Source organism: Helianthus annuus, chromosome 3, assembly GCF_002127325.2.
Source record: "Helianthus annuus cultivar XRQ/B chromosome 3, HanXRQr2.0-SUNRISE, whole genome shotgun sequence".
Lineage (NCBI taxonomy): Eukaryota > Viridiplantae > Streptophyta > Magnoliopsida > Asterales > Asteraceae > Helianthus > Helianthus annuus.
In genome coordinates, this window is record NC_035435.2 from 99,904,655 (window position 1) to 99,917,356 (window position 12,702).

Below are 12,702 nucleotides of genomic sequence, written 5' to 3' on the forward strand. Positions count from 1 at the left end.
AACCTGCACCACTTATTACCAACACTTTTTGAGTTTTCATTTTTTACTTTTTGTAATTTTTCATTACGATTGGATGATCGATCTGATGAACTTTTATTATCTTTTTGAACATTTTTCAAATTTTTATCTTTTTGTTTTTGTTCCACTTTCTTCTTCAAAGGTTTTTGCTTAGAGCATTCTCCCTTTTCAGTCGATTGTAGAACAGTTTTCTGAAATTTTTCTTTCAAATTTAAAAACAATTTTTGTTTTTCTATTTTTTCATTTACATCATCAGATTTCACATCGCAATCTTCAACTTTGATTTTATCAAAGTTTGTGACATTGTCACTTATTGGAACAAAATTGATCGGTTTTGGACAGGGGATATTCAAAAACTCGGATGATGTCACAAAACCTTTCAATTTCTTTTCAAGTTCCTCAATTTTGTTCCTTGAATTCTCAGCTTCACTTTCAAGCCGAGATATTCTCCCAAAATGAGTCTTGATTGTTTCTTCATTCTCATTCTTCAAATTTTCAAGAACAGACTTTTCATTTTCCAAAATTTTTATCTGTTCTTGGAATTTTGATTCATTTGCTTTCAAATTCTTGTTTTCTAGCTTAATCCAGAAATCCTCATCTTCTGAAGATTTCTTTTTGCTTTCAAGCTCTTTTTCCAACTCTTCAATTTTCTTTCTAGCACATTCACATTCTTTTTCAAGTTTAATAATTTTCTAAAGATGGGAATTAATCAATTTTTGCTTTTCAATGTTGTTTTGACTAAAAATATTTCTCCCATCTTCAAGAATTTTCATTTGATTTGAAATTCTTTTTCACTTCTTGTTTTTTCAATTTCAAAACCTTTAACTTTTTCTTCAAAAACTTTTTCTTTTTCTTTCAACTTTTTGTTTTCAAATGTCAAACTGTTCAAATTATCTAACAGTTTGTTATTTTCAGCTTTCAACTTCTCACAATTTCCTTTCAGAATAAGAATCTGCTTATCATCAGCCTGTTTCTCATCTTTCAACTTCTTGAACTCCAATGCCAAACTTTCCGCATCTTTCACGAGTTTGTCATTTTCAGTCTTAAAGTTGTTACATTTGAAACACACTGTTTCAGAACTTGAAGATTCATTCTTCACAGATTCCACATTCTTTGACATTTCCTTTATCTCTGCCTTGTATGTTCTTGCACAAACAATTTTAACAAAATCAAGAGGTTTTAAATTCTCATCAATATAACATCCTCTCTTATAATCATACTTCATGTTTTGTTTTGCACCAAAACATATACAAATTCTTTTATTAATCTCAGTAATTACATCCAAATTGATTTTATCCAGATTTCCCAGATTCAGTTCATCTAGATGCTCTTTGATTTTATTCATCAAAATCTTCTTCTTATCAAGATTTTTATAATGACGTTTTTGAAGTTTACTGATGAAATCAGATGGATGTAATTTCGAGAATTTAGGCTTTTGTTTTAACTCCTTTAAAACATCGTCCCATTCGGCAGGTAAAGCGGCTTCCAACTCTGATATCTTTTCAGTATCTGTCAAATTTATTCCAAATGATTTTAACTTGTCCATCAAGTAATCAAATCTTTTTTCCATCTCTTTCAAGCTCTCATTCTGTTGACAAGCAAAGTTTTCAAGTCGAAGAGTCCAAATATTCTTATCATCTTGATCAAACATACTCGTATGATACCTCCCAAATCTATTTAACCTTTCAACCAACTCATTCTCATTTTCATCAAACCTCGTTTCCATTTTTCAAACACACACTGTTCAAACACTTTGATTGGGCCTTTCAATTGGCTGTAGGAATGCTATAGGGCCGCAAAAAGTTAGTGGGTCGGTCACCTTTTTAAAGTCTTCAACTAACTTTTAACCGGGCCTTAATCTCTACAAATCATGGGCAGCCATTTTCTCAAGTAACCGACAACACTTGTTTCACAAATTCATTAATTGGGCCTCAAGATGTTAATGGCAGACAACCCACATGCAACTAAAAATCGTGTTCGACAACTTTGATATTGTCATTATTTGGTCAACTAACATCTTTATGAGTTCGAATTTATAATTGGGCCGTTGCTTTTAATGGGGCGGTGACTTGTTAACAATGTATTCATGTGGAACAAAATGTCAACCACCCGACAACTATAAATGATCTGAACCACGTGAAGACGATGACTCAAAAGCGAACCACCACTAATCTGACTTAAGAGCGGACCACTAAATAATTCACAATGAGCGAACCTGATTGTTGACCTATGAGCGAACCTCAATTATTACTATGAGCGGATCTAAAAAGCACTTGGAGCGGACTAGACTAACTTGCAATTTTGAGCGGACCTCACAAATGCACAATAAGCGAACCTGTTTTTTTAACCGAATGAGCGAACCTATCCACTTTCCGAATAAGCGGACCTAAGTTTGAAGCAGTTTTGACCCATTTTTAGTCCGTAATTTGGTCCGAAACTTTCAAGGGTTTGTCTATGTCCAGTAACACACAACCTGTGAGATTTTGATCCAATTTTAACCGGTAAAACTCCCTGAACTAATGAAAGAAGGTGTAGAAATCAGAATTTTGAGCGAAAATCGAGCTAAACGGTAAGAACTCTTCCTCCTGAGCTCTGATACCACTTGTAGGATCGTTTGACGACCTGACGAGTCGATCAGAAGAGTGCTTAGACAGAATCAGAGGCGGAATACATTGATTCTGTCTTCGTGTAGCTTGATTTCACTATTTAACGTCTCGTTTATTGATCTATTGACAAATTACAAGCTCTGGAGACAAAATGGCAGGGCTTCGCCGTACCTTACAAGACCATCACCTTCACTACTAGATCCGTTCATGTGTCCCCTATATATAGTCATGGTGGGTTCGCTTATATGGACATACATGTCCGTATAAGCGGACCTGACGAATAAGCGGACCTACCATGTCCGTATAAGCTGACCTGACAAAAAGCGGACCTCCTATGTCCGTATAAGCGGACCTCCTATCATATGACCATATAAGCGAACCTAGCACACTAAACACATACAATTTCCTGATTTCTCGTACAATGAACCCTAAAATAACATTCTAAGACAAAGACTTGATCCAAGATGAAATCAACAGATGAAATGCACCAACAAAGCAGAAGGATGGCGACAATGCTGCTTTAACTGCTCGCTTCAAGCAGCTGAGCATAATCTGTCCTGATCAAGTTAAGACTCCCGATGTGACGATCAAGAAGTATATCCGAGCTCTGCCGGATTGTGTCGCAGATTTTGTGCAAGCTTCAAAACCAGCAACAATCGAGGAAACTTATCTGCTTGCCGCTGAGATCAATGACAAGCGGGTCAAGTCTGGCTACTGGGATAATGCCACCAAAAATCTGCATCAAGCTACCACCGCACCAACCGCTGAAACTGCCGCCACTCCTCAGTCTTCAAAGGCCTCTCGTCGCAAGAGGAAGAACAACAACAACTCCAACAACAAGAACTGTGCTGTCACCATTGCTGTCCCGCTCCAAGCTATACCAGCTCAGCAGCAGACTCAACACCGCCAAGTCGCGGCACCGGTTACCCAAGCACCGCCTGCAAAGCGTGCTTATACTGGTCCTCACCCGGCTTGCCCGACTTGTACCTATCACCACCCAATGGGAATCGCCTGCAGATTTTGTGTGCACTGAAATATGTACGGCCACTTCACCGCCAACTGCCGTACAGGTCCACGTCCAGCAGGATGGAATCTAGAAACAAAGACAATTTATTTTTATTGTATGTATTGACCTCTATTTTTAACGTATGTGACAGGTGTTTAGGATGCTATCTGCTAGGATGCTGTGTTATACTTGCTTTTGTGGAATCAAGTAGGATGGAGTCTAGAAACAAAGACAATTTATTTTTATTTGAATCTGCGTTGTCGGAACATGTTTTGTTTTGAGAATATCTCTGTCTGTAATAATTAGATTACTTAATGGGTTATGGTATGGGACATAATGTTAACTATTTGGTAATTTAGTCGTTACGGAATTTCTCTTGACAATCTGTTTCGCTCAGTGCCGCGCCCCGATGTTTCCGCCATCGGTTGGGGTGTAACAAATACCGTTTTGTAACACTCTAATTAAAATGCCCAATATTTAAACCGACTAGATAAGAAAGGTCATAGTCATTTAAAACATTTAGTACATGAGTGTTTGAAAACTACCACTAAACTTAAAGAACACATAGGTAATTCTTTCGTTACAAAATTATCACAAATGAACTTCTAAGACAAAAGTGATGATCATCTTCTTAAGTGTGTTCGGTTCATAAGTCTTGTGTTGATCACCATCCGCTTGATTGACTTACTTGAAAGCTGAAATTTTAACAAAAGAATAATGTTAGGATCCTTCAAATTTCACATAAATAAGTGTGTGCTTAAAACGAATTCGATATACACAGTTTTGCAAAACCAAACAATTTTGGCAGGGCTCCACCGTAAATTACGGTGGTCACCATAATTTACGGTGAGCGCTGGGCGTTTGTGGTTTCACCGTAAGTCAGTAGAGAATTGCCGTAATGACTTACCCTCCACCGTAAATTACGGTGGTACCGTAATTTACGGTGGCTTCTGCATATTCTTCCTAATTGCTGTTTTGACCCGTTTGTACCAATTCCTGCACTTTTCGGCCATCAAAGCGCAGCACGGGGTATTCCTTTGCAACAAGCACGACCCATTTTGGATCCCTTGTTTCAACACACACGCTCCCATTACCGGTTTGCATGATACTAATATTCTTCCCATTATCCCACACACGGGTTTATGGTCTACGGATGAGGTACTTTCGTTACCCGGTTTGTACCCATCATTTTTAACTCGTTTGGGGTTGCCATTATGAAGTCCCTCATTTTAGACAACCAAACCAACACGATTCTAATTTGTTCAAACTAGCAACCCATTAATAAGAAAACTAATTTATCAATATTATAGTAGCGTTAACTACGTACCTTAGAGCTTTCCCTTTTGGCGAGCGTCCGCACCGGCTTGACTTCCCGACGCCTCACTCGTGTTGCCTAAAACATACAAGCCAATTATCATTAGAACCATTCGGCTCATGATTAAGCTTGTTACTTTACCAACACCACATTTGTGTTGATCAATGTCTTTTAGGCATTTTATCAAGCATCTTGTGTGCATAATTTCTTACAATTGTAACTAAATTTAACATTCGTGATTTAGCCATGGCAAACATCAATTTAAGCAATTTCGCTAAATTTTTACATCAATAATTTCTGAATCTTGTTCATAAAGCTTGAATTACTCTAGGACACATCAAAATCCTAATGTTTCATACTTTTCTACAAAAACCCACATATCACCTCTAACGGTGATCATGAACTTTACAAGAATTAAACCAAATTTCAACAAGAAATCTGCTAGGGTTCATCCTTATACACTATTTCAATTAAAATAAACATCATGCATGATCAGATTTGAACCTCATGATTTTATCTAAAATCTAAGGTAGAACCGAATCATGAAATTTTGCATACCTTACGATCCCTTAGTCAAGGTGATCACAAATCTATATTCAGATTTCAATTCGGACTCGATTTGCACCTTCAATTGATGGATTTTGTGAACTTTAGGGTTTGAGGGGAAATCCCCTTTGTTGCCTGCGTTCTGATCGATCAAACACACACTTAGGTGTGTGTTTGATGTGTTATTTTCACTAATAATAATTTAAGTTCCAGAATTGGCAAGTTTAGTCCCTCAATTATACATGGGTTATAGAACAAGGGTTTTTTAATTATATTTTGTCATATTATGTTAAGATTTCTACTAACTAGGTTATCTCTCCTAGTCTTTCATCTTAACTTACTACTAGTATTTAGTTTAAAATGCAACATTAATATTTTCGGGGTGTTACAAGTCCACCCCCCTTAAAGAGGGTTTGGTCCCCGAAACCTGTTTATGTATATGACAGAAGTTTCTTATACGTACCGAAAAGTGTAGGGTATAGTCGTTTCATTTCCTCTTCAGACTCCCAAGTGGTGTCTGATCCTTTTCGGTGTTCCCATTTGACCTTTACTTGATAGACCATCTTGTTCCTTAAGCTTTTCACCTTACGGTCTAGAATAGCAATTGGTCTCACCGCGTAGTTGAGACTATTATCTACCTCGATGTCGTCATAGTGGATATACGCGGTTTCGTCAGCTAGACATTTCCGGAGATGTGATACATGGAACGTGCTATGTATCCCACTCAACTCTGGGGGCAATTCGAGACGGTAAGCCACCCTACCGACTCGCTCGATGATTCTGAAGGGCCCGATAAACCTTGGGCTTAACTTTCCCCTTTTTCTAAACCGGATTATTCCTTTCCACGGTGATACCTTCAACATAACCTTATCACCAACTTGGAACTCAATCGGTTTTCTCCGTTTGTCCGCATACGCCTTCTGTCGATTTTGAGCCGCCCTTAGGTGAGCTCGGACTATGTCGATCTTTTGATTCGTGAGTCCGATTATATCTTTATGTTCAAGTTCACGCGGGCCAACCTCACCCCAACATACCGGAGTTCGACACTTCCTTCCGTATAGCATTTCATACGGAGCCATACCGATGCTTGCGTGGTAACTGTTATTATATGAGAATTCAACCAACGGTAGGTGAATATCCCAACTACCCCCGAAGTCAATTATGAACGCCCGTAACATATCCCCCAATGTTTGTATTGTTCTTTCACTTTGACCATCTGTTTGAGGATGGTACGCGGTGCTAATAAACAATTTAGTTCCCATTTGTTTTTGGAAATCGCACCAAAAATTTGAGGTGAACCGGGTATCCCTGTCGGACACGATGGATACCGGCACTCCGTGGCGTGCTATTATCTCATTAGTGTACACTTCTGACATCTTTTCTGACGTATAAGTTTCTCGGATAGGGATGAAATGGGCACTTTTGGTTAGTCTATCCACAATTACCCAAATGGCATCGAAACCACGACTAGTTCTGGGCAGCTTGGTTAGCAGGTCCATTGTAATTTGTTCCCACTTCCAAACCGGAATATCTAATGGTTGCAACTTGCCATAGGGTTTTTGATGCTCCGCTTTGACTTGTAAACAAGTCAAACACTTCTCCACGTATTTAGCCACATCCCTTTTCATCCCCGGCCACCAATAGTTTTGCTTCAAGTCCCTATACATCTTAGTTGCCCCGGGATGGATCGAATAACGAGACTTATGAGCCTCGTCAAGCAGAAGACTCTTAACACCACATGTGTTTGGGACCCAAATCCGATCATTCCGGCATTTCATCCCATTACTTCCTTCCGTAAGGTCTTTTACCATCCCTTTTATACGTTCTTTCTTCCAATTTTCTTTCTTTAACGCTTCCGTTTGGGCTTCTCGGATACGCTCGAGCAAACCTGAAGTTACTACCAACTGCATAGATCGTACTCGTATTGGAGCGCATTCGTCCTTTCGGCTAAGGGCATCCGCCACCACATTAGCCTTTCCGGGGTGGTAATGGATCTCGCAATCGTAGTCTTTCACCACTTCTAACCAGCGTCTCTGCCTCATGTTTAGCTCCTTTTGGTCGAAAAAGTACTTCAAACTCTTATGGTCAGTGAAAATAGTACTTTTCACACCATACAAGTAATGCCTCCAGATTTTCAAGGCAAAGACCACGGCTGCCAACTCAAGATCATGAGTTGGGTACATTGTTTCATGCGGCTTAAGTTGTCTAGAGGCATAGGCGATCACCCTTCCCCTTTGCATTAGTACGCACCCAAGGCCTAGGTGCGATGCATCCGAGTACACTACCATATCCTCCGTACCATCCGGTAAGGTCAACACCAGTGCACAGGTTAATTTTTCCTTCAATGTCTGAAATGCCTTTTCTTGATCGCTTCCCCAGACGAACTTCTCATTCTTGCGGGTCAATTTGGTCAATGGCGTTGCGATTTTGGAGAAATCCTGAATGAATCTCCGATAGTAACCTGCCAACCCCAAGAAACTTCTAATTTCGGATGGATTCTTTGGAGGGCTCCATTTTGACACCGCTTCCACCTTCGACGGATCCACCAATATTCCCTCGGCACTGATGACGTGCCCTAGGAATTGCACCTCTCGTAACCAGAAGGCGCATTTTGAGAATTTAGCATATAATCTTTCCCGCCTTAATACCTCCAATACTTCTCGTAAATGGTTAGCGTGCTCCGCCTTGTTTCTTGAATAAACGAGGATGTCGTCTATAAAAACAATCACCGATCTATCGAGCATCGGTTTGCAAACCCGGTTCATGAGGTCCATGAAAGCCGCGGGCGCATTCGTTAATCCGAAAGACATCACGAGAAATTCGAAATGTCCGTATCGTGTCCGGAATGCCGTTTTTGGTACATCATTTTCCTTTACCCTCAATTGGTGGTAACCCGATCTCAAATCGATTTTTGAAAACCAGCTAGCGCCTTGTAATTGATCGAATAAATCGTCAATTCTCGGAAGTGGGTATCGATTCTTTACCGTGAGTTTGTTTAACTCCCGGTAATCAATACACATCCGCATGCTCCCGTCCTTCTTCTTTACAAATAGCACGGGAGCTCCCCAAGGAGACACGCTAGGCCGGATGAATCCCTTCTCTAGTAAATCTTGCAACTGAGACATTAACTCTTGCAGTTCTGAAGGTGCCAATCTATACGGTGCCTTAGCAACCAGTTTAGCACCCGGGGTCAGTTCAATCCCGAACTCTATTTCGCGCTCTGGTGGCATTCCCGGAAGATCTTCGGGAAAGACATCTTTAAATTCACGCACCACAGGTACGTCTTCAATTCTTGGCGTTTCTTTTTCGACGTCACGTATATAGGTTAGATATGCCTTACACCCGTGTAGTATAAACTTGCGGGCTTCTATCATCGAGCATATCATGGGATTACAAGCCTTCTCCCCATAGATGATGACACGCCTTCCGCTCGGAGACGTTAGGTGTATCTCCCTACGTAAGCATATCACCTTAGCATGGTAGCGGGATAGCCAATCCATTCCAACGACCACTTGAAATTCACCCATGGACATGGGTATTAAATCAATGGAGTATTCCTTGCCATCGATATTCAATTTGCATTCCCGACATACATCACAAACAAGAAAACTTTTGTTATTACCTACTTCTACTTCCATTGGCATAGGTAATTTTGTTAATGTAAACATGGGGTTTTGAATAAATCTATGTGAAACAAAAGACTTATTCGCACCTGTATCAAATAAAACACGTGCAAGGATCGAATTTATAGTAAATATACCTGTAACCACGTCAGGTTCCATTTTTGCTTCAGCAGCAGTGATTTGGAACGACCTTGCCTTAGCTTTTGGGGTCTCATCCCTAGAGTCGGCACTCTCTTTCTTTCCCACCAATTCCGGACATTCTGACTTTTTATGACCCGGTTGGTAACATTTATAGCACACCGTTACCTTGTCTGGGCAATTTGCGACCCCATGCCCTATCTTGCCACATGCCACGCAAGGTTTGTTCTTGAAGTAGCATTCACCTTTATGAGTGCGTCCACATGTTTTGCAACTCGGAGATCCTCCTTTTTCACTTCCTTTCTTCGAAGATTCAGCTACCTTCGGCTTCTTTGTGGGACTCGGGTTTTCATCCAAGGCCCTCCTTTCACCTCTTTCAACTTGCCTTTTTAGTTCAATCTCGCGTTCCCGTGCCACATTGATTATATCGGTGAGGCTTTCATAATGTGAGGGAGTCATGAACTCCCTATATTCAGCCCTAAGCATGGTGTGATAATAATAAATTTTCTGTTCTTCAGTTTTGACCAAGTCATCACAAAACTTGAGCTTATCCATGAACATCCCCGTAATCTTATCAACGGTTTCACCCTTTTGCCTCAATTGCATGAATTCTTCCTTTATCTTATTTATCACTGCCTTGGGGCTATGATGTTTGAGGAATGGTACTTTGAAAGCTTCCCAAGTCATCGCCCTTATTGTTTCAGCACCCCTTTCGTTTCTGAGGTTGTCCCACCAATCCTTGGCCTGGCCTCTAAGTTGGCCAGTTCCATATGCCACAAAGTCACTTTCATCACAATGCGTTCGTTCAAAAACACCCTCAATATCGCTTATCCACCTTTGACAAGCAACTGGATCTACCTCTCCATTGAAAATCGGGGGCTTACACGCCATAAATTTGTTGTAGGAACAACCTTTCTTTTCCTTAGTCTTGCCTCTATCACTGGTAAGATCTTCTCTTAATTCACCAATTCTTTCCTCCATAGTCGAAAGTAAGGTGTTTTGCATTCTTTCCACAAATCTTGGTAGACTAACTTCGATGGCCCTACCAACTTCCTCGGCAATCTTCTCTTTCAACTCGTCGGTAGTGAGGGATAGAACATTGTTACTAGCACCTCCCGACATCTTCTTACTGAAATGTTAAAATGATCCGATAAATAATCTTGTTCAATCGCTCTCATGCTCTTACATGAGACTTCGTACTTATTATCCGGCCAAGTATATAACTTTGCCTTATCATCTATACTAAGTGTACTTCCCGGGTTCGAGTATATCACTATACTCCTCCCATACACAATAAATCGTTACCCTTTTTAATCTTTTTAAATTTAATTTGCTTTAAGTAAATTCTTACCGGATGTTGATCAAGCCTTGAACCGAACACAATTCTCTTTAACCTTAGCTCTGAATACCAACTTGTAACACTCTAATTAAAATGCCCAATATTTAAACCGACTAGATAAGAAAGGTCATAGTCATTTAAAACATTTAGTACATGAGTGTTTGAAAACTACCACTAAACTTAAAGAACACATAGGTAATTCTTTCGTTACAAAATTATCACAAATGAACTTCTAAGACAAAAGTGATGATCATCTTCTTAAGTGTGTTCGGTTCATAAGTCTTGTGTTGATCACCATCCGCTTGATTGACTTACTTGAAAGCTGAAATTTTAACAAAACAATAATGTTAGGATCCTTCAAATTTCACATAAATAAGTGTGTGCTTAAAACGAATTCGATATACACAGTTTTGCAAAACCAAACAATTTTGGCAGGGCTCCACCGTAAATTACGGTGGTCACCGTAATTTACGGTGAGCGCTGGGCGTTTGTGGTTTCACCGTAAGTCAGTAGAGAATTGCCGTAATGACTTACCCTCCACCGTAAATTACGGTGGTACCGTAATTTACGGTGGCTTCTCCATATTCTTCCTAATTGCTGTTTTGACCCGTTTGTACCAATTCCTGTACTTTTCGGCCATCAAAGCGCAGCACGGGGTATTCCTTTGCAACAAGCACGACCCATTTTGGATCCCTTGTTTCAACACACACGCTCCCATTACCGGTTTGCGTGATACTAATATTCTTCCCATTATCCCACACACGGGTTTATGGTCTACGGATGAGGTACTTCCGTTACCCGGTTTGTACCCATCATTTTTAACTCGTTTGGGGTTGCCATTATGAAGTCCCTCATTTTAGACAACCAAACCAACATGATTCTAATTTGTTCAAACTAGCAACCCATTAATAAGAAAACTAATTTATCAATATTATAGTAGCGTTAACTACGTACCTTAGAGCTTTCCCTTTTGGCGAGCGTCCGCACCGGCTTGACTTCCCGACGCCTCACTCGTGTTGCCTAAAACATACAAGCCAATTATCATTAGAACCATTCGGCTCATGATTAAGCTTGTTACTTTACCAAGTCGATCAATGTCTTTTAGGCATTTTATCAAGCATCTTGTGTGCATAATTTCTTACAATTGTAACTAAATTTAACATTCATGATTTAGCCATGGCAAACATCAATTTAAGCAATTTCGCTAAATTTTTACATCAATAATTTCTGAATCTTGTTCATAAAGCTTGAATTACTCTAGGACACATCAAAATCCTAATGTTTCATACTTTTCTACAAAAACCCACATATCACCTCTAATGGTGATCATGAACTTTACAAGAATTAAACCAAATTTCAACAAGAAATCTGCTAGGGTTCATCCTTATACACTATTTCAATTAAAACAAACATCATGCATGATCAGATTTGAACCTCATGATTTTATCTAAAATCTAAGGTAGAACTGAATCATGAAATTTTGCATACCTTACGATCCCTTAGTCAAGGTGATCACAAATCTATATTCAGATTTCAATTCGGACTCGATTTGCACCTTCAATTGATGGATTTTGTGAACTTTAGGGTTTGAGGGGAAATCCCCTTTGTTGCCTGCGTTCTGATCGATCAAACACACACTTAGGTGTGTGTTTGATGTGTTATTTTCACTAATAATAATTTAAGTTCCAGAATTGGCAAGTTTAGTCCCTCAATTATACATGGGTTATAGAACAAGGGTTTTTTAATTATATTTTGTCATATTATGTTAAGATTTCTACTAACTAGGTTATCTCTCCTAGTCTTTCATCTTAACTTACTACTAGTATTTAGTTTAAAATGCAACATTAATATTTTCGGGGTGTTACACGTTTGCCATTTCGTAGTTTAATGCCTTGTGCTGAAGTTTTCTGGCTTCCGCCTTCCCTCTGGAAGGATCCCATGTTGCAAGTATGTAATGATTGGGGACATCCAAGATGGATTCCTGACTTCTATGATGTTCACTTGTCTTAAGGGAACATATGGGTTAGATAATACCTCGATGCGGACTTCTTTCGCGAGGTGTCTGAAACTTGTAGCAGCCAGTTTGCTTAGCGCGTCTGCATGTTTGTTCT

At 39.6% G+C, this 12,702-nt stretch overlaps 1 long non-coding RNA gene across 2 annotated transcripts; it reads right to left on the reverse strand.

The window, feature by feature from the left end:
* Positions 1-4,265: 4,265 nt before the first annotated feature.
* On the reverse strand, positions 4,266-12,200 carry LOC110929201. 2 transcript variants are annotated; one of them, XR_004888482.1, is made up of 4 exons: positions 12,080-12,200; positions 11,546-11,611; positions 4,958-5,023; positions 4,266-4,325 (listed from the first exon to the last, which is right to left on the reverse strand). It is a non-coding gene; the product is annotated as an uncharacterized LOC110929201 (long non-coding RNA). The 2 variants fall into 2 exon arrangements; XR_002586910.2 differs by lacking the exons at positions 11,546-11,611; positions 12,080-12,200 and adding an exon at positions 5,504-5,624.
* Positions 12,201-12,702: the final 502 nt, after the last annotated feature.